This window comes from Schistocerca serialis, chromosome 1, assembly GCF_023864345.2.
Source record: "Schistocerca serialis cubense isolate TAMUIC-IGC-003099 chromosome 1, iqSchSeri2.2, whole genome shotgun sequence".
Taxonomy (NCBI): domain Eukaryota; kingdom Metazoa; phylum Arthropoda; class Insecta; order Orthoptera; family Acrididae; genus Schistocerca; species Schistocerca serialis.
In genome coordinates, this window is record NC_064638.1 from 1,065,909,905 (window position 1) to 1,065,930,274 (window position 20,370).

Here is a 20,370-nt window from a genome sequence, read left to right on the forward strand (position 1 = left end):
TAGAACTACTGAAACCTAACTAACCTAGGGACATCACACACATCCATGCCCGTGGCAGGATTGGAACCTGCGACCGTAGCGGTCACGCGGTTCCAGACTGCAGTGCCTAGAACCGCTCGGCCACTCCTGCCGGCGTCTTTAATGTGAACTGTATTATATTAACCAGGGGAAAAATCTATAACATGTAAAAATGACAGTATTTTCTTGCACTTTCTATGTAGTATTCATAGACCCCATGACCCGTTACTCGTGAAGGAGATAGGACGCGGGCAGTAACTCCAACGATATTTTTGTATCTAAATCTTCAAATTGAAAACTTCAGCACTCCTTTTTTTGAAGTGACGAATGATAAACAGCATTTAGTTCAAGTTTAAATACATAAAACTCAGGTTTCTCGCACTTTATTTTAAACAAAGATATAACGAGGCAATGAGTCAGTTAGTAATGCTTGCTTTTTTAAATTTGGTTAGATGTTGATCAACGAACACAACGACGTCGTACGTAATGAGTTCATGCTATGTTGCTGTGTCACATAACCAGTCAACTCTGAGCAAAAGGTACTCCATGTTCGTCGGAAATGGTGACATGACGTGGCGTGTGACCCAGGACAAAACAAGAGTCGTTCGAAGCATACGACAGTGGTGTCAGTCAGCGGCATTACCACTGATATTGCCGCGAGTGATTTTGTCAGGTGTGTCACTAGATAAACTGGGGATACGATGTTAAACTAACAATGTTATTAGAGATCGCGTCGGAGGAGGGACCAAAGACAGCGGCTAATAGCAGGTGGCGCACGTAAAACCGGCTCCGAGTGCAGACTGCTCGCCAGTTAAGCACGAATTGTTCGCTACCGCAAGCAGATACAATAAAAAAATAGATAAACACTTAAAACTAGACAATAAAGAAATAATAAGCTAATGCAAATGTCTATATTTACTGAATTGATCTTCTCTTTTATGGGTCGGCCTTAGTGGCCGAGCGGTTGTAGGCGCTACAGTCTGGAACCGGGCGACCCCTACGGTCGCAGGTTCGAATCCTGCCTCGGGCATGGATGTGTGTGATGTCCTTAGGTTAGTTAGATTTAAGTAGGTCTAAGTTCTGGGGGACTGATGACTTCAGAAGTTAAGTCCCATAGTGCTCAGAGCCATTTGAACCATTTTTTTCTCTTTTAGATTACATTACGTTAGGTGCCTTCTTATGCTCGGGCCCTCACATGTCAATGTACACCTTGCGCATTTCAGCCTCATAAATTCCCACAATTTCATTATGATTATCATCCTTCAAGTCGTCTGACGTTATTGCATTACTTGCGTACACTTTTCCTTTTAGACTTCCTCATAGATAAAAGTCACTAGTGGTTAGGTCTGACAAACGTTGCGACCACGGACTTTAGATGACATTCCTTTGTTTTGTGAATCTTTCATAAATTCGTTTGACTCTCGTGAAATGTGACAGGTGGTCCATTCTGCTGAAAGACGGCATACGTGCGTTCATGGGGAGGTCAATTGTGCTTAAAATTCCTCAAAGATTCCGTTGTTTCAAAAAATATGGGACTCTCGATCGGACCTGCAGACACGGCACACCAGGCTCCGATGTTTCCACCGTGAAGAGATTCCTCGTTACTCGTACAAGGATTGTTTGTCTACAAGTATCTGGTATCCCGGGAGTACGACCTGTCAGATGTAACCAGGTTCCATCACTCATGAAACAGAGCAGCGGATGCAACGTTCCACTCTCACTTGTTTGAAATAGTTACGTAGGGTCAATCACACTTTTAACTTATTTTCGTCTTTCAGTTCGTGGACACATGTCATTTTGTTGAGTTTCAAGGCGACATGGTGTTGGACTCTTTCGTGTTCGAATATCCGCGACCGCAGCAATGTACTAAGGGGAGGGGCTCGATTCTTTTTTACGTTTGCAACCGACCCAGTAGTTCGCCACTTTGTCACCGATTTCTCTATATTGCTCTTTGCTGCTATGGAAACGCCAGGAAACTTCTTGAGAAATATGTCCTGCGTTTCCTTAAACAGGTAAATTCATAAGCCACCACTATTGCGATTTTTTTCTTGAAGAGGATACATTTCGCTCAGATATTTACTTTACGGGTCCTAGCCAAGTCGCAACTGCTTTCGTACTGGCAACATAAAATGTAGTCCCAACAGCTTCGAAACAATTGATGACACTTGGCAGGCGACAATGAGCTGGCCGGTTTTTTGCGCTACCCTGTATAAATCCATTGTAGTTTGAAAACTTGGATGTTGACTCATAGAGATTTACTGTTAATACGTAGATGAACGCACTGGCTTGTTTATACACCCCTTGCAGTTTGAGACTTCGTTATGGAAGTCAGTTAACAATATAACTGTGTAGCATTTACCCTGAAACCATCAATGGACAGCGCTACGAAGCCGATGGGAGGTAGAAGTTCTGCGTAAATTGCCATGGGCCGCCGCTGTTCTGCATGGAAGCGGTTGTGCGCCCGCGGTCGACATTTCCCTGTTTGCAGTGCACAAGCCGCTCTCAGCCGGCGGCCTTTGTTCTTCCGGCACAGGTGGGCGGTGCTGGGTCCGTGCCCTCCCAGCGTGCATAGCGACTCCAGGAGCATTTCCAGAGAGGCCGCGAGCGCCATACGTGTTCTGGAGAACCCTTTTGAAGGCGAGTGCGCGGGCGTGTGTAGCTTACGCGGTTCGCGCTATTGATCGCGGGTCGTTAGGGCAGCCGCTGCTAACTACCCCCTCATACGTTAAAGTGAGCAATTCCCTATCCTCGCCGTTGCCTACTCAACCTGCCCCATACCCCCAAACCCTCGCTCAGGCATTTCGCAAACTACGACGTGAATCGATCGTGCTTTGGGACTTGCAAAATCGAAGAGTACCTGTTGTGAGAGCTCTAAAAATGTTCAGCTACACGGAGGTACGTTCCGTTTCTGCAACTAAATGAAAAGCAGTATGTTTTTTGCCATGCTTCTTTTTTGGAGAAGCATCTTCAGTGGCCTGTAATACATGTTTCTTTTTATACAGACAATAAATGTATTATGTAATAGTTACATTTGTAGTAGTTACACTATGATTTGTTGATGAAATTCGAAAATACTTTTGTAGCACAACTTTCGTGAGGTTAAAGCATCTTTAGTGTTAATTATGGTTTCCAATGTTGTTAGTCCATATTTGTGGTCCTGGAGATGTGTCCATTCGGTCCGTATAGTTCAGCTCCCTGATTTCCGGTGTTTTTCGACCACGTTTATTACAACACACCACTTACATTCTCCACTATGTGATCAACAAACGCCGACCATTGTGGCAGAGCGGTTCAAGGCACTTTAGTCCGGAACCGCGCTCCTGCTACGGTCGCAGGTTCGAATCCTGCCTCGGGCATGGATGTGTGTTCTAAGTCTAGCATTTGTAGACTTAGAGAAAGCTTTTGACAATGGTGATTGGAATACTCTTTTCAAATTCTGGAGGTGGCAAGAAGGGATCGGTTGGTAGGACATGTTCTGAGGCATCAAGGGATCACAAATTTTGCATTGAAGGGCAGCGTGGAGGAGAAAAATCGTAGTGGGAGACCAAGAGATGAATACACTAAGCAGATTCAGAAGGACGTAGGTTGCAGTAAGTACTGAGAGATGAAGAAGCTTGCACAGGACAGAGTAGCATGGAGAGCTGCATCAAACCAGTATCAGGACTGAAGACCACAACAACAACAACAAGTGTAGGGGACTGATGACCTCAGATGCTAATTCCCATAGTGCTCAGAACCATTTTTTTGATCATGCCTTCCTTGCTGCCCAACCTTCCCTCATTCGCTCGCTGTGTTTCTGTTTCCGGTCCTCTGTCCATGCTTCTTGTCGGCTTCGTGTCTTCAGCTTCATCTTGGTTGGCTTTTTGGTTGTCCATATTTCGGTTGTGACCTTGCTTGCGTTCTTCGGTCCATTTTACGCCTGTTGGTTTGTCACACTGCATCTCATGTAGTTTACTTTTCTTAATGAAGTTTCTGAATTTAATGTGTCGTTTATTGTGTCTGGTGTGATGTTGAGTTGGTTCAGGTCGTTTTTTACCTCTGCCACCCATTCGTTGTTTCTAGTGGTTACCCAGTCAAAGATCTGTTTGGTCAGTATAGGTGACCACAGAATTGTAGTCTGCGTTTTCTCATCCCTTCTGTGATTGTCTCCTTATGTTTGTATAGTTCCTTCGTAGGTTTCTTGATTCATATTCCATTGTTAGTTGCACCAAATATTTTTCTAGGTATTTTCCGTTCTGCTTTTTCTAGTTGTCTGATAAGTGTATGCCCTAGGATTAGTATGGTCACTGCTGCATATTGTGCATCCGGGAGCACCACCTAGTGGCATAATTTGGCTTTTTGTGAGATAGACTTCTTGCTGTAATGATTCCACACTATTTTGTATGCCTTGTCCAGTTTAGTTTTTCTTTCTTAGTTTGTGTCTCTGTTATGTCCTCTCATTTGTAGTGCTTCACCGAGGTATTTGAAGTTTGCCGTTTTGTAAATCGTGCCATACTTTGTGTTCAGAGATGAGAGTTTCTTTGTGCTCATGAACTGTGTCTTTTCGTAAGAGATCTGTAGTCCAGTTTTGGAAGCGATTTCGTGTAGTTTTTCAACAGCTTCTTTTGTTTCGTTTATACCTTTCGTGACAATCGCCAAATCGTCTGCAAAAGCCCGGCATTTAATCTGCAGGTTTCCTAAGGTTATCCCTGCTGTGATATTTCCCATTTTTTTATTACCTTATCTAACACTAAATCGAAATGGAGGGGTGAGAGGCCATCGCCTTGTCGGACACCTGTGCGAATTTCAAAGGGCTCTGATAGTTCCACACAGAACTTTACTGCGAGCACAAGAGAAATATCAAGGCAATCAGGTTCAAATGGCTCTGAGCACTATGGGACTTAACATCTGAGGTCATCCGTCCCCTAGAACTTAGAACTACTTAAACCTAACTAACCTAACGACATCACACACATCCATGCCAGAGGCAGGATTCGAACCTGCGACCGTAGCGGTCGCGCTTTAGGCAATCAGGAATTTCACACATGAGTGTTTGGAAAATCCTGAAGCTCCAAAAATTCCATCCATACCATGTATCCACGCATCAGGAACCGTATGGCGATGACGTCCAAAACCGTCTAACGTTTTGTCACTCGGCAGTTCAGCGGATGCAAACAAAACCAAAACGATTTTGCCTGAGTACTTTTCTCCGATGAGGCAACATTCACAAACCACGGCGAAGTTAATCGCAATTACATGCATTACTGGAGTGAATAGAACGCACACTATATTCGAGAAGTCAACCATCAGCGCCTTGGTCAGTTAATGTTTGGTGTGGCATAATTGGCGACAAACTGATCGGTCCATGTTTTATCGATGGTAATTTGAATGGCAACCAAATATCGAAACCTACTTGAAAATGAACCGCCAGATATACTTGAAGACCTGAGCATCGTACTTCGACACAACATGTGGTTTCAACATGATGGTTGACCAGCACATTATTCATTAGTAGCGCGCGATGTACTAGATCGACTTTACCTTGGTCGCTGGATCGGCAGGACAAGTCCTGTGAATTGGCCAGCAGATCGCCTGACCTTACCTCGCTAGAGTTTTTCGTATGGGGTTATCTAAAAGATATCGTCTATCAGGAAACGCCCTACCACTCGTGAAAAAATGATGCAAAGAATAAGAGATACTTGCGCTGCAATTACACCAGACATGCTATCAAGATGTGAGCAGCGATTTACAGCACGAGTCAATAAAAGCATCGAATTGGAGGTCATCACTTTGAACATTTGATTTCATAAAACGGTGAGATGTAAGGGATTTACGGACAAGAAGCAGGCCGAAAGTGAGAGGCGACCGGACTCACTGGAAACAATCACCCCGACATTCATTTACTTGCAAGTATTTGCAAATAAACAATAATAAAACGAAACCAATCGTTCCTTTTCAGGACCACCAAATCTTAAACGGGAATACGTTCATCTTTAGTTAGTCTTTTCCTCAGTTAGTCTTTTACTTTGTTTACTCTGTTAGTTAATGAGTTCACTCGTTAGTAAGAAGGATGTTTGGTTAGTTAGTTAGCTAATCAGATGATTTGTTTGATAATTAAAAGTTGTGTCGCCTCATGACCACGAAACAAACAAAACTTATCCGAATCTGCGGAAAAAATTAATGTTGGGGTCAACATTTGTAAAACTCTAATTCCTCTCTCTCAAACGTCACCCTATGGGGAGAGAGGGAGAGTTTTAGTTTTAGCGAATCAAAATTTAAAGTAAATATGTATTTTTCATTTGTTTGTAACCATTTTAGACGCAAAAATGGTAATATGGATTTTCTTGAATTACAGCGACAACTACCAAGAGTCAAAACAAATGTTTAAGACAAAATGTACGTAGTTTTTTATGTAGAATATGATTCTGCAATAAAAATGGGGGTTCCCAATTGAAATTTTAAAGTTGCCTCCCGCCCAACCCCCAGGGGACTGGGGTGGCGGGCTAATTTTAGCACCAGCAGATGTCCTCCTCGAAAATAATCAACTTTGGATTCTACACATTTTTCCTGTGAATCTTATTTTTCGAGTTATTCTGGTTTGTCAACTTAAAATTTACACCATGTATATACAGGGTGTTCAAAAAAAAGTATCGAATACTTTGAAATATAAGTCCAATAAATATCGGTCTGGATGTGAATACTTTGTGATAAGTCTAATAGACATGCTTACTTTCCCCAATAATAACGTATTTACAGGAGGTGTTAACGTGACGTCCATTCATGACAACTCATCTCTCTGCCCTCCGGTGGAAAAATTGACGCACCCTTCGAAATATACCCGTTTGTTGTTGTTCCTGCTGGCACGCATTGAAGGTGCCACTCTGTAGTGTCCTCGTATCGTTAACTGGCATGGCGTAGACCAGTTCCTTCAAGTGTGCTCATAACCAAAAGTCAAAAGTCAAGGGGATTCAGGTCTGTGGAAGGGGCAGCGCAAGGTGTGGGGTCTATCCTGGACCACTGCAACTATCCTGAAACGTCTGTGTCAGATGTTTGCGCACATTGTGACGGAAGTGTGCTGGTGCGCCATCATGCGTGAACCACATTTGTATTCGTTACTGAAATAGCACAGCCTCTAGCAAGGTAGGCAATACGGTAATGGAGGAGTCCAGATAATGTAACCAAGTTAACCTCTGTGGTAGTACGTATGGCCCTGTCAATCTATCTCCAAGCACGCCTGCCCATACGTTGATTGAGAATAGGTGTTGATGCCCTCTTTCCGGAATTGCTTCGGGTTTTACATGCCCAAACATGCTGGTTATGAAAATTCACAACACTAACTCCTGTGAACGCTGCCTCGTCGGTAAAAAAAAATCTTAGATGTGAATAGTGGATCTACGGCACACTTACGCTACAGCCATTGACAGAACCGCCGTCTACCTTGATGTCCTGTGGCTTTAGGGCCTGAACGCGCTGTACATGGTACGGCCACAAAAATTCTTCATGAAGTGCCCCCCCCCCCCCCCCCAACAATCACCACCAGATGAGAGAGTGAGTCACGCCTTCTCCTGCTGCTAATCGTCGCAAACTGGTCCCAAGGTTTTTTTTTTTTCCCTACAGAACGTAGCACGCGCTCCTTCATGTCAGGCGTGCGGGCTGTGCTAGCCCTTCGACTGTCAGCCTTCCGAGGTGCAAAGGTACCTGTGTCCCTCAGACGCTGGAAAAGTCTGTCGAACGGCTTATCAGAGGGCACTCTGCGCTATGGATATTTTGCAGCGTAAATGGCACGGCCTCGCAGCCTATGTTCATTAGCTAAACTATAGCAGAATATCATATCCGCAATTTCATATTAACATGTGGTACAAGAGAGAAAATGTAAATGTACTACACCGTTTGTACGTACAAACTGCGCAGTAACAGTAAGTACGTAAGTAAATTCTCGTTTGGAAGAACGTAGAACACCGTGATACGTACCCAGGGTTGGCAGCACTGTGTAATAAGGCACATTAACACGACGAAAACAAAACTAGCCTGCAATACGACTCGAACCACACAACTGACTGCAGACATCCTAATGGTAGGTGGAGAACTGTAAGTAAGACACCATAGTATCCTGCCAACACATTTGACGTCCACAGCTCGTGGTCTAGTGGCTAGCGTTGCTGGTTCTGGATCACGGGGTGCCTGGTTCGATTCCCGGCCGGGTTGGGGATTTTCTCTGCCCGGGGACTGGGTTTTGTGTTGGCTCATCATTTCGTCATCATTATCATCATCATCATCATCATCATTCGTGATAGTGGCTAGATTGGACTGAGTAAAACATTGGAGTGTGAAAAAATTGGGACATTGTACTGGCGCTGTTGACCGCGCAATTGAGCGCCCCACAAACCAAACATCATCATCATCATCAACAACAACAACACATTTGACGGAGCCAATGCAACGACTGTGCTAATATCCGCAACCAAGCGTCGTGCAGCCCTTCCAATAAACCCGTGTTTATTTCGGAAAGTATGCGTTTCTAAATTCGTGTTTATTGGACATTTCTCTTGTTTCTAGGAATTTCTTCTAGTCAGACACGTTCAAAATATTCGACACTTTTTATTGAAAACTCTATACAACATTACATCAGCATTTATTTCGTTTGCAGACTAATAATTATACCTGTTGCGCCTGTTGCCTGTTTTGTCGATTGCATGCAGCGCCTAGTGATGCGTGGGTGGCTCCACGTTGGCAACACTGCCCCCAATCCGACGCCTCCCCACGGCACTGTAATCTGTCAGTCACAAAGTAATTTTGATTGGATTACATAGGTTTTGAGAAAGCGAGAAAGAGAAGTTAATACAGATATCTCCGTAATCAATGCAGCTGAGAAGAGAGATAATACATCTCTTCCGTCACTTAGGGAGACGTATTTCACAATTTTTTGGCTGAAAACCATATTACGGTATCTTTAACCACCGATACACAGAACGTCGCCAACAGGCCGCATGCGGCCCACCATTGATCCGATGGTGGCCCGCCCCTCACTTTTATTTCGTCGCGTTATTTCTGAACTTGCGCACTTGAGCAACAGTGCAGTCGCTGTAACAAGAGCGGCATACTGGGTCATACTGGAAACGCCTTGTGTACTCGTCTGTGGTTCGTGTATTCTACAGTACATATCTTCCGTTAGTGAGTTTCACCAGCCCACGTAAACTAATCAGTTGGAACATTATGACCACCAAACCACTATCGATATAAACCCGTCCAGGCGATAGCATCATCACCTGGCGAGGAATGACTGCTAGTCAGACACACGCGCCCGCCGCATGCACTATCAGTGATCTTGCTGTCCGTGTGCAGAATGGGGGATGTGCGCGATGTGTCTAAGTTTGATCGAGGGCCGATTGTGATGGCTTAGAGGCTCGGCACTAGCATTTCGAAATCTACACGACTTGATGGACGTACGAGGAGTGGTGGGGTGGGCGCCTTCAAAGAATGGTGAAACCAAGGTGAAACTACGTCCAGATGTCGTGGGCTCAGGTGGCCACCCCTCTTTACAGATGTCGGACGTCGTGGGCTGCGCAGACTGGTAAAAGAGGACAGGCGACGAACTGTGGCGGAACTAACATCAGACTTTAATGCTGGGCACAGTACAAGTGTGTCCGAACACACGATGCACCGAACACTCTTAACGATGGGCATCAGAAGGCGACGACCCATGCATGTACCAATATCAACACCAAGACATCGGCAACTACGACTGAAATGGGCAAGTGACCATCGGCACTGGACGTTAGCGCAGTGGTAGAGTGTTGCGTGGTCTGACGAATCCCGATGACTTCCTCATCATTCTAATGGAAAGGCGCGAATCCGTCGTCTTACAGGTGAACAGCTGCTTGCCACCTATACTGTGGGAAGGAGAGAAGCTAGCGATGGCTCCATTATACTCTGTGGAACCTTCACATGGGCATCCATGGTCCAGTGGAGCTCGTGCAAGGCACCACTGGTCACGGACCCCACGTACACCCCTTCAAGACGATAATGTGGCATTTTTCAACAAGATATTGCGCTATATCACAAGGTCAGAAGTGTGATGGAGTGGTTCGAGGAACACAGTGGCGTGTTCCAATTTATGTGCTGGTCTCCCAACTCGTCAGATCTAAACCCGATCGAAAACATTTGGCAGGTGATTAAATTTGGCGTCAGAGCTCATCCCCCCCCCCCCCCCCCCCCCCAAGGCGCACTTCTGACAAAAACTAGTGTTTGCACGTTTCACTGATGCTCCACACAATTTACAGGATGTGCATGACGGTGATCTAAAACGTTGTGCACCTCAGGCTGCGCGCGACGTAAATTACAGTGATTTCAAGGGAAGCAGTGGGTGGTTGCATAACTCCAGTGCTACAGTATTGGAATGTGTAAGACAGCGAAATTTCAAACAAAATGTCAACTTAACGATGCATAGCAAACTGCAGAATCGGCCCAAAAATTTGTGAGATAAACAAACTTCTCCCATCGTTCAGTAAGGAATTTGTTTTCAACTCCGACCAGTCGGGATTTGAAGAGAAAATGCGTAGGAAACGAACCCTGGAAGTTAGAGGTACCAAGAGAGTTGTATCAAAATCAACTTACACCAATGCCTTAAAGTATTCCTTACAATTATGCCGACTGTTGATCTGAATGGTACATTGGCTGGAAAGTTATTTATTGTGCTGCGAGAAGTTGGAAATGCTCTACCCCCTACCATTCTTTCTTAAGTGCATGATCTTCCAAGGATAGTAGGGAATATTCATGTCGCAGCAAACAAGAGTGAGAAAAGGGGCGTAAGAGAACTACAACTATGGTGTGAACACTGATTTTGGCCAACAGTTGGTCAAAATAACTTGCTTTTGCTTCATTCGTGGCCTGCGTATAAAAATCATACTCCTTTAGAGCAAACTATTCCCCCCTGAAAAGTGTGTGACATTGCAGTTCATAACACCTGGAACCAATGGAAAAATTCAGCCTCTGAATGTTTGCTTTTTTCCGTGCCCGTAAAACATATTACCGCACTATCTGCAGCTACTCCTTAAAGGATAGCCAGTTTCACGCTAAGCCCCACGACAGACTGTTTCGATTGCATGCCATCACATTCCATCAGTTCTCATCATTCCGTTACACCAACGTGATTCTATACGCATTCTTTAAGAGTGGATCTTAGCTGAATTTCCAAGGAGATCACTTTCGATCTTGATGGTGCGAACGTTTGTGAACTGTGGTGCGCCACTTTTCATTCGGTGTTCATGATTCAAGTTATGGTTTGTTTTGAACATTTCTTGCCTATCGACGATGCCCATTTTGTGAAGTGTAATACATACATCCAGTAGAAGGTTAATCTTTGCACCTCCCAACAGTCATTTTCTGTCGCCATCCTGATGCACATGCAGCTAATATTTTTCCTGTCATAATTTTTGACAAAACTCCCTCAAATGAGCCTTACTAAAGACTGAAATTGCGACCCCGCAGGGTCAAGGGGTTCGAATCCTGCCTCGGGCATGGATGTGTGTGATGTCCTTAGGTTAGTTAGGTTTAAGTAGTTCTAAGTTCTAGGGGACTGATGACCATAGAAGTCCCATAGTGCTCAGAGCCATTTGAACCTTGTGAGCATGCTGATGTCTATCGGAAAAAAATTACCGCGCTGTGAAGAACACAGTGAGAGTTTGTTAACTGGCCAGAACTTACTTTGTTCTAAATACACGTGTTGTATTAACATGTACGAACATCTCCATCCAGGTTACTAGCAATAGATTTCTTTTTCTTTAAGTGACTGTTTTGGTCTTTGTGTAGTAACGCGCCGGAGAGGCCATTCATTAACTTTACAGGTGACTGTGCACGAAGTATTCTGCAAATTGTTACTGTTGTTTATTTTTGTTAATTAAGCCGATTTACTGTGGATAGTAAACTGTGGTGTCAGCTGTTGGTTATCGCTGATGTGTTATTTGTAATTGCTGTAGCTATTCGGTGCAAGTGTTGATTAAAGCACCGGTAGCATGCAAGATACTACTGCGCACTAAGTTGATTATTATACTTCATTCTCGGCTTCTTTTCCTATTAATTAATAAACATTCTTGGTGACTTAAATTCTGGTTTGTCAATCAGTAAACTACGCTAAGCCCTGTTAGTTTCGAATATTAAAAGATTGTATGCTCATTCAAGTTCCCTGGTTATTGTAACTGCTTAACAGCTTTTACGTTGCAGGGGATATTGCTATGTGTTGCAATTTGTAGTATTAAGTTGATGTAAGGCCCATGTGGCAGCCATTGAGGTGGCATGTATAAGTGAGGTGAACAGGGGCTCAATCTAGCGTTTATGTTGCCTTTTAAAGGGCCACATTTTGGATACGAGGTGCCTTACTTCCACTTACTGTCAAAGTGGTTGGCCTTGTTTTGATATTTCATTACTTATCTTTCAAATGTATTTATCCTTTTATATTAGGTTGGCAGATAAATTCGTAGCGTTTTTCCGTAAGTTTAATAAATACAACAGGTACACATAACAGAAACTTAAGTCATCTATAATAAATAATATTCTCCTTCACTATTTACGAAGTCAGCCAATGCTGGGGTAACTTTTCAGTTCCGCGATTACAGAAGTCGCATGGTTTTGAGGCGAAGAACTCGTCGAGCCACGTTCGGAGCGCTTTTTCATCCAGAAATAAAATTCGTTGAAGGTAGTTCAAATGGCTCTGAGCACTATGGGACTCAACTGCTGAGGTCATTAGTCCCCTAGAACTTAGAACTAGTTAAACCTAACTAACCTAAGGACATCACAAACATCCATGCCCGAGGCAGGATTCGAACCTGCGACCGTAGCGGTCTTGCGGTTCCAGACTGCAGCGCCTTTAACCGCACGGCCACTTCGGCCGGCCGAAGGTTGTTCGATAGGGAGTGGAAAAGGCGAAAATCTGAGGAGGCAAGATCAAGCAAATAAGGTGGGTGATAAATTACTTCCTAACCCAGCCCCTGTATAGTAGCTTTTGTCAGTCTGTTAGTATGCGGGCTGGGGTTATCGTGGAACAGCATCACTTGACGCAGTCTTTTTAATTGTTGTTCTTGTATTGCATCTGCAAAAGTCTCATTTATTGACAATAAATACCAGCAGTGGTGGTTACACCTCGGGGAAGGAATTCGTAGTAGGCCGTACTGTCGGTGTTCCAGCAGACGCGTAACATTTTATCTTTTGTGGATGGACGCAGTTCTTTGTACAGGGAGTTTGTTCTGTTTCGGCTCAACCATTCCGCTATTTTCCTTATGTTAGTACGAAGACACCATTTCTCGTCATCAGTAACGATACACGATAGAAACGATAGGCGTTGTTCACGAGCCAATTAATGACGAGCAAGCAGAGATGCCCTGACGGCCACCAGCTGATTTTTGTGAGTTTGGCTTAGAGCATGCGGTACCCGCACACCCAATTTTTGAACCTTCCCCACTGCATACAAAAGTCGCACGATGGTGGGATTATCATAGTTCATCACATTTGCCACTTCTCGAGTACAGTGACGTGGGTCATTGTTGATCAGTGCGTTAAAACGATCTTCATAAAACCCTGAAGGTCTACCTGAACGTGGAGAGTCATTAATGTCAATACGATCAGCCTTAAAACTAGAAAATTTTGCTTGCCGTGCTCTGTCCAATGGACGGCGCTGATTTTTCTGCCTGCCTCCGCTGCTGTGTTGTTGTCCCCCTCCCTCCCGCCGCGTCACTCCTCCCACCTCCGCCCAACTGAACTCGAACAGAAGAATATGTCGGAAATGTTCCGATTTCTCCACGTGGTACCCCATTTTCTAGCGTCCATAGCTCCACTTACTATCTCCAAATCACAAAATGACAATGTATAAACCTAAATAGTAACAGTGAAGTTGAAATAAAAAATGACAATCGATAAATAAACCGGAATACCAACGTGCCAAACAAAAACACTCCGAACTTGTGCGCTAACCTAATATTTTGAAATGTCTTTTTATTTTTGCTTTTAATTATTGTAAAATTTTATTAAAGGATTTTAAAGTTACTATTTTTTTAATTTTGACTCATTGCAAGATTTTACGTAATTTTAAAAGTTTAATTAAATTGTCATGGTTTTGCAGTAAAAGTGAGTGAATGCATTGCCTAAATTGCAAGACATTTCAGAGAGCTATGATCTTTCGTGTTTAGTACAATAATAAGTTCTTTTAAAGTAGCAGTTAAACATTTCTCGTCCCGACACCTCTCCTACTCCACAAGCTTCTATCTGCCCGTTTGATTCAAACTGATTAAAATTTGTCTACTTAAAAGTTTGTTTAAACATATGCTGAAGATGTGGGACAAAAAATAATGGACCATTGCAAATTAAATACGATGAAGTAAATCTGTTGAACGTCTATCGTTATCGACAGTAACACAAGGTATTGGCAGTTGATGAATTAAAACGCACTAGCGTCTTTCGGTCAACTTATACTGAATATGCGAAAGTAGCCCTTCCACAACGAATATGAAGAAATAAAAAATTCGGCGCCCTTTGAATAATGACAATTTAGAGTCAATGTTGCGCTTGCCTACGACTAAACTTTAGCCTAACTGTGAAATGAATGAAGTTTCGTATTTCAAATTGCAACGCGTAAATATTTTTTCTGCGAAAAGAAATTGTTGTAATTATATTTGTTAAATAAAATGAATATTTGTGAAACGAATGGCAGGTACTAATTAAGCATTTTTGCGGCTCTTACGCACTCACAATAAAGAGTTTGTGGCCGTTGGTACTAGCATGTCTGTATATCCCCATCTTAAACAATTCGCGAAATATTTAAGGTAATAGCTTATCTGTATCAATTTGTATAACCATCTTTTGCGGCCCTCAGTCGAAAGACAGAGTCTGGTTTGATGCTGCTCTGTGTCTACAACAGAGTTTTCTTTCTTTTAGAAATGTAACGGCTGTAGTTTCCCTTGTTCCAACCGACCGTAGCTAATTATATCGATTAGCGACTCCATATGGGGTAATGTTACGAGCCCAGATCGGTCCATCATCCTGTCTCTTGCCCCTGCAAAAAATGAAAAATTACTACCCCTCGTCAGGACCTGTATCTTAGTATCGCCTCTTCTGAAATACCTCTATGATGTAGCTGCATCTACAGTACGGTTGTCTGTAGCATTGAGTTGATGAGTTGGTGTATTTTGCCCACTTGAAGAGAATGACTGGCTGGACAGCAAAAGAAATGGCCAGAAGCGCTTTTGGTAACCGAGACAGGAACTTTGTTAATCAGTGTGTATAACTAGTTGTTAGCTAGGCCAGTACGATTAGTACTGCGGAAAACTAAGAGCTGCTAAACTAGCTACACTACTGGCCATTAAAATTGCTACACCACGAAGATGACGTGCTACAGACGCGAATTTTAACCGACAGGAAGAAGAAGCCGTGATATGCAAATAATTAGCGTTTCAAAGCATTCACACAAGGTTGGCGGCAGTGGCGACACCTACAACGTGCTGACATGAGGAAAGTTTCCAACCGATTTCTCATACACAAACAGCAGTTGACGGGCGTTGCCTGGTGAAACGTTTTGTGATGCCTCGTGTAAGGAGGAGAAATGCGTACCATCACGTTTCTGACTTTGATAAAGGTCGGATTGTAGCCTATCGTGATTGCGGTTTATCGTATCGCGAACATTGCTGCTCGCGTTGGTCGAGATCCAACGACTGTTAGCAGAATATGGAATCGGTGGGTTCAGGAGGGTAATACGGAACGCCATGCTGGATCCCAACGGCCTCGTATTACTAACAGTCAAGATGACAGGCATCTTATTCGCATGGCTGTATCGGATCGTGCAGCCACGTCTCGATCCATGAGTCAACAGATGGGGACGTTTGCAAGACAACAAACATTTGCACAAACAGTTCGTTGACGTTTGCAGCAGCATGGACTATCAGCTCGGGGACCATGGCTGCGGTTACGCTTGACGCTGCATCACAGACAGGAGCGCCTGCGATGGTGTACTCAACGACGGACCTCGGTGCACGAATTGCAAAACGTCATTTTTGCGGATGAATGCAGGTTCTGTTTACAGCATCATGATGGTCGCATCCGTGTTTGGCGACAACGCGGTGAACGAACCTTGGAAGCGTGTATTCGTCATCGCCATGCTGGCGTATCACCTGGCGTGGTGGTATAGGGTGCCATTGGTTCCACGTCTCGGTCACCACCTGTTCGGATTGACGGCACTTTGAACAGTGGACGTTACATTTCAGATGTGTTACGACCCGTGGCTCTATCCTTCATTCGACCCTTGCGAAACCCTACATTTGAGCAGGATAATGCACGACCGCGTGTTGCAGGTCCTGTACGGGCCTTTCTAGATGGAGAAAATGTTCGACTGCTGCCCTGGCCAGCACATTCTCCAGATCTCTCACCAACTGAAAACGTCTGGTCAATGGCTCGTCACAATACGCCATTCACTACTCTTGATGAAATGTGGTATCGTGTTGAAGCTGCATTGGCAGCTGTACCTGTACACGCCATCCAAACGCTGTTTGACTCAATGCCCAGGCGTATATCAAGGCCGGCCTTACGGCCAGAGGTGGTTGTTCTGGGTACTGATTTCTCAGAATCTATGTACCCAAACTGCGTGAAAATGTAATCACATGTCAGTTCTCGTATAATATATTTGTCCAATGAATACCCGTTTATCATCGGCATTTCTTCTTGGTGTAGCAATTTTAATGTCCAGTAGTGTGTATACTATACATATTTAGAGTTACTAGCCCATCCACTTGACGCCGTAATGACAGGCCGGGCGGTTACCAGAAGAAACAGCGATGCCCTTGTTCTAAGCCGGCTTTAATGTACGGGTGATCAGCGTGCAGACCACTTAGGCACTGATGCCTAAGGCAAAGGGTGAGGCAGCAATCCGCTGCAGTGTCAAACAGCGTGGTTTTTCTTGACAACACTACTTACATAAAGAGTAGTTGTACTATATAGAATATGGTCACCCGGGCAAACCTGAGTCTGTCTGATGACATACACACTAATGGAACCTCAACACATAAACTGCGAGATTTTTAAAGAGGAGGGAAGGATTGAAAGATGTCAAGGTGGTCTTTGAAGACATGGGTGTTACTAACCTAGGGCACGTATTTAGTATTGGGTTTAATGGAATTTGGAATTTTATTCTCTGTAAACTAAAAGGAATGTCATTGCAGCAATATAACACAAATTATTTTCAATTTTATAGCACAGTGCAGCGACCTTTACGGGCTGTCGACAGAACAGTGGTAAATAAATCACTGTATTAGATGATAATCTGCTCTGTTTCAGGGTTGTCTGTTAGACTGGTTGGACAAAGTCGCCATCTCTTCCTTCTATACCCAAAAACCCGTCTTAAATCATCTTTATCTGCCGCTTCGTACGTACGCCCCAGAAACTGTTTCTTCTTGTAAGTTTTCCCCACATACTACTATTCCTTAAAATCATTATTCCCCACCCCATTAAGCAAAGCAAGTTCCAATAATCTCCCCTAACATACCCAATTCAAATAATATCAGTTTCTTCTTCTCCATTTCCCCTGCATCAAGTGCTTCGTTTCAGACGGATTCTGAAACATGTTCCGCAATTCCAACATGTGACAGTTTGCAAGAAGAACTTTTGCAACGTAAGTCTCCTCCTGGTATCTTCAGAAATGGATCAAGTGGCTCTGAGCACTATGGGACTTAACATCTCAGGTCATGAGTCCCCTAGAACTTAGAACTACTTAAACCTAACTAACCTAAGGACATCACACACATCTATGCCCGAGGCAGGATTCGAAACTGCGACCGTAGCGGTCGCGCGGTTCCAGACCGAAGCGCCTAGAATCGCTCGGCCTGGTATCTTCTCTGTATTCTTTTTTCAGTATCGAGTATAACAAAAGTGATATCTGGAGTTTCCCTAGGAAGTGAAATAGGCCCTCTGCAGTTCTCATTCTACATGAACGATTCAGGAGACAATATGAGCAGCCCTCGTAGATTATTTACAGAAGATGCTGTCGTCTTACCTTCTAGTTAGTTAATTCGTTAGAAGACCAAAGAGAATTGCAAAATGATTTAGGCAAGATAACTGCATGATGCAAAAATGTCAGCTGATGCTAAACAATAAAAATTGTGCAGTCCTCGAATGAGTATTAAAAAGTACATTAAATTTCGGTTATTCGATAAATAATACAAATTTAAGGATTATCTGTTTAACTAAATACCTAGTGATTATAGATGTTTTCGGAAAGACGAACCAAAGACTGCCGTTTATTGACAGAAAACTTAGAAGACGCAACAACTCTGCTAAAGAGATGGCCTACTACTTGTGGAATATTGCGGCACAATATGGGACACCTACCACATACGATTGACGTAACACATCCAAAAAGTTCAAAGAAGGGCAGCTAGTTCTGTATTACTCCGAAATAGGGGAGAGAAGGTCATGGATATGATTCGCGAGTTGCGGAGAAATCACTAAAACAAAGGTAGTTTTCCTCGCGGCTAGATCTTTCCACGAAATTTCAGTCACCAACTTTCTCGCCCCAATGCGAAAATATTTTGCTGAATCCCATCTGCATAGGGAGAAGTTCAAATGTGTGTGAAAGCTTATGGGACTTAACTGCTAAGGTCATCAGTCCCTAAGCTTACACACTGCGTAACCTAAATTATCCTAAGCACAAACACACACACACCCACGCCCGAGGGAGGACTCGAACCTCCGTCGGGACCAGCCGCACAGTCCAGGACTGCAGCGCCGTAGACCGCTCGGCTAAGGGGAGAAGTGACCATCATAATAAAACAAGAGAATCCAGAACTCGAAGGAAAAAATTTGTTGCTGATTTATCTCACTAATCTTCGTGAATGCAGCAATCGTGAAATAGTCTACGAGGGTTTGCTGAAAAGTAATGCTTCCTAATTTTTTATGCGAAAGCTCTTAAAACTTTTTAAATAAAACAGTCATTAACCACATTCTATATCTTTATTCTTCATGTCTACGTATTTACTTCGCACGTGGCGACGAACACAGTTCTCCCGACAGGAAACCAGTTTATTGAAACCGTCACTGTAGAATGTTCGAATTTGTCAAGGGAGCCACAACCTCACCTGTGCTTGCACCGCTTCATCACTATCAAACTGTTGTCCTCGAAGGTGTTCTCTATGTTTTGTTAATAGATAGTAATCGGATGGGACCAACTCGGGACATTATGGAGGAAGATATATGAGTCAATCGAAGCCATCGGGCTGACGCAGATGTCGCAGCGCTCGTGTGTGGGCTGGCATTTTCATGCCGAAGGTGTGGGTGTTCTATTTATGTTTCGTATTCGGAACTCGATTACAGCACGCTGTTTCTCACGCACGCACATACATACATACGTACATACTTTACATACACAGACATAGTTATGTTACGCACCTACATCTACATCTACATTTATAATCCGCAAGCCACCCAACGGTGTGTGGCGGAGGGCACTTTACGTGCCACTGTCATTACCTCCCTTTCCTGTTCCAGCCGCGTATGGTTCGCGGGAAGAACGACTGTCTGAAAGCCTCCGTGCGCGCTCAAATCTCTCTAATTTTACATTCGTGATCTCCTCGGGAGGTATAAGTAGGGGGAAGCAATATATTCGATACCTCATCCAGAAACGCACCCTCTCGAAACCTGGCGAGCAAGCTACACCGCGATACAGAGCGCCTCTCTTGCAGAGTCTGCCACTTGAGTTTATTAAACATCTCCGTAACGCTATCACGGTTACCAAATAACCCTGTGACGAAACGCGACGCTCTTCTTTGGATCTTCTCTATCTCCTCCGTCAGACCGATCTGGTACGGATCCCACACTGATGAGCAATACTCAAGTATAGGTCGAACGAGCGTTTTGTAAGCCACCTCCTTTGTTGATGGACTACATTTTCTAAGCACTCTCCCAATGAATCTCAACCTGGTACCCGCCTTACCAATAATTAATTTTATATGATCATTCCACTTCAAATCGTTCCGCACGCATACTCCCAGATATTTTACAGAAGTAACTGCTACCAGTGTTTGTTCCGCTATCATATAATCATACAATAAAGGATCCTTCTTTCTATGTATTCGCAATACATTACATTTGTCTATGTTAAGGGTCAGTTGCCACTCCCTGCACCAAGTGCCTATCCGCTGCAGATCTTCCTGCATTTCGCTACAATTTTCTAATGCTGCAACTTCTCTGTATACTACAGCATCATCCGCGAAAAGCCGCATGGAACTTCCGACACTATCTACTAGGTCATTTATATATATTGTGAAAAACAATGGTCCCATAACACTCCCCTGTGGCACGCCAGAGGTTACTTTAACGTCTGTAGACGTCTCTCCATTGGTAACA